Raw genomic sequence first — 3,011 nt, 5'->3', positions numbered from 1 at the left:
GCTTTCCCATTAAACTACCACTGATATTCTTTGCAGAAAAAAATCTATTTTAAAATTCATATTGAACCAAAAAAGAGCCTGAATAGCCAAGGGAATCCTAAGCAAATAACAAAGCTGGAGGTATCATGCTACCCAGCTTCAAATTATGCTATAGGGCTACAGTAACCAAAACAGCAAGGTATTGGTACAAGAACAGACACAGATCAATGGAACAGAAAAGAGAACCTGGAAATAAGACTGCATACCTACAACTGTCTGATCTTCAACAAACCTGACAAAAACAAGCAATGAGGAAACAGTGCTGGGATACATGACTAGTCATATGCAGAAAATTGAAACTGGATCCCTTCCTTACACCATATAGGAAAATTAACTCAAGATGGGTTAAAAACTTAAATGTACCCTGGTGTGATTCCATCCTGTGCGGCTGTTCTCTTGAGCAGTGGTTGTTTATCTCCATCGGCCTTCTCTCCGACTTAAGTGTGTGCTGCCACCCGATGGAAGATTCGATGGACATGGACATGAGCCCCCTGAGGCCCCAGAACTATCTTTTTAGTTGTGAACTAAAGGCTGACAAAGATTATCACTTTAAGGTGGATAATGATGAATATGAGCACCAGTTATCTTTAAGAACAGTCAGTTTAGGGGCTGGTGCAAAGAATGAATTGCACATTGTTGAAGCAGAGGCAATGAATTACGAAGGCAGTTCAATTAAAGTAACACTGGCAACTTTGAAAATGTCTGTACAGCCAACCATTTCCCTTGGGGGCTTTGAAATAACACCACCAGTGGTCTTAAGGTTGAAGTGTGGTTCAGGGCCAGTGCATATTAGTGGACAGTACTGAGTAACTGTGGAGGAAGATGTAGAGTCAGAAGATGAAGAGGAGGAGGATGTGAAACTCTTAAGTATATCTGGAAAGTGGTCTGCCCCTGGAGGTAGTAGCAAGGTTCCACAGAAAAAAGTAAAAGTTGCTGCTGATGAAGATGATGATGAAGAAGATGATGATGAAGATGATGAGGAAGCTGAAGAAAAAGTGAAGAAATCTATACAAGATACTCCAGCCAAAAATGCACAAAACTCAAATCAGAATGGAAAAGACTCAAAACCATCATCAACACCAAGATCAAAAGGACAAGAACCCTTCAAAAAAACAGAAAAACTCCTAAAACACCAAAAGGACCTAGTTCTGCAAAAGACATTAAAGCAAAAATGCAAGCAAGTATAGAAAAACGTGATTCTCTTCCCAAAGTGGAAGCCAAGTTCATCAATTATGTGAAGAATTGCTTCCAGATGACTGACCAGGAGGCTATTCAAGATCTCTGGCAATGGAGGAAGTCTCTTTTAAAAAAATAGTTTAAACAATTTGTTAAAAATTTTCCATCTTATTTAATTTCTTTAACAGTTGATATCTGGCTGTCCTTTTTGTAATGCAGAGTGAGAACTTTCCCTACTATGTTTGATAAATGTTGTCCAGGTTCCATTGCCAAGAATGTGTTGTCCAAAATACCTGTTTAGTTTTTAAACATGGAACTCCACCCTTTACCTGGGTTTAAGCATGTGTGGAATGTTATGATAGGACATAGTAGTAGCAGTGGTTGGACATGGAAATGGTGGGGAGACAAAAATATACACATAAAATAAAACTCAGTATTTTAATAAAGTAAAAAAAAAAAACAAAAAAAAAACTTAAATGTAAAACCCAAAACTATAAAAATCCCGGAAGACAACTGAGGCAGTACCATTTGAGACATAGGCACAAGCAAAGATTTCATGAAGAAGATGCCAAAAGCAATTGCAATAAAAGCAAACATTGACAAATGGGATCTAATTAAATTAAAGAGCTTCTGCATAGCAAAAGAAGCTATCATCAGAGAGAAAAGACAACCTACAGAATGGGAGAAATTTTTTTTTTCTCTGATGAAGGTCTAATATCCAGCATCTACAAGAAACTTAAATTTATAAGGAAAAAAACATTAAAAAGTGGAAAAGGACATGAGCAGACACTTCTCAAAAGAAAACATACATGTGGCCAACAAACATATGAAAAAAAAGCTCAACATCACTGATTATTACAGAAATGCAAATCAAAACCACAATGAGATATCATCTGACACCAGTCAGAATGGCGATTAGTAAAAAGTCAAGAAATAACATGCTGGCGATGTTGTGGAGAAAAAGGAATGTTTTTAGTTGGGAGTGTAAATTAGTTCAACTATTGTGGAAGACCGTGTGGTGATTCCTCAAAGACCCAAAGACAGACCTACCCTTTGACCCAGCAATGCCATTACTGGGTATATACCCAAAAGATTATAAATCGTCCTATTATAAAGACACACGCAATGCACGTGTATGTTTATTGCAGCACTATTCACAATAGCAAAGACATGGAATCCACCTAAATGCCCATCAATGATAGGCTGGACAAAGAAAATGTGGTACATATACATCATGGAATACTTGCAGTCACAAAAAAAGAATGAAATCATGTCCTTTGCAGGGACGTGGATGGAGCTGAAGGCCATTATCCTTAGCCAACTAACACAGGAACAGAAAACCAAATACCACATGTTCTCACTTATAAGTGGGAGCGAAATGATGAGAACACACTGACACATAGTGGGAATAGCACACACTGGGGCCTATCAGAGAGTGGAAGGTAGGAGGAGGGAGAGAAGCAGGAAATATAACTAACAGGCAGTAGGCTTAATACCTGGGTGATGAAATAATTTGTATAACCAACCCCCATGACACACATTTACCTATGTAACAAACCTGCACATGCTGCACATGTACCCCTGAGCTTAAAATAAAAATAAAAATAAAACTCAGCTTCGGGGGAGGGCGGAGCAAGATGGCCAAATAGGAACAGCTCCAGTCTCCAACTCCCGGCGCGAGCGACACAGAAGACCGGTGATTTCTGCATTTTCAACGGAGGTACTGGGGTCATCTCACTGGGGAGTGCCGGACAATCGGTGCTGGTCAGCTGCTGCAGCCCAACCAGCGAGAGCTG

General features: G+C 39.3%; 1 protein-coding gene and 1 pseudogene across 1 annotated transcript in view; one reads left to right on the top strand and one right to left on the bottom strand.

The window, feature by feature from the left end:
• OIT3 (oncoprotein induced transcript 3) overlaps positions 1-3,011 on the bottom strand; it is a 48,383-nt gene that overhangs the window by 15,783 nt on the left and 29,589 nt on the right. The gene's annotated exons all lie outside the window — the stretch shown is intronic.
• Positions 498-1,407, top strand: LOC105501814 (annotated as a pseudogene).

The sequence above is a fragment of the Colobus angolensis genome, unplaced genomic scaffold, assembly GCF_000951035.1.
Source record: "Colobus angolensis palliatus isolate OR3802 unplaced genomic scaffold, Cang.pa_1.0 Scaffold12, whole genome shotgun sequence".
In the NCBI taxonomy this organism is placed as follows: Eukaryota; Metazoa; Chordata; class Mammalia; order Primates; family Cercopithecidae; genus Colobus; species Colobus angolensis.
The sequence above is the reverse complement of the archived record's forward strand: the minus strand, read 5'-3'. Positions and strand labels throughout refer to the sequence as shown.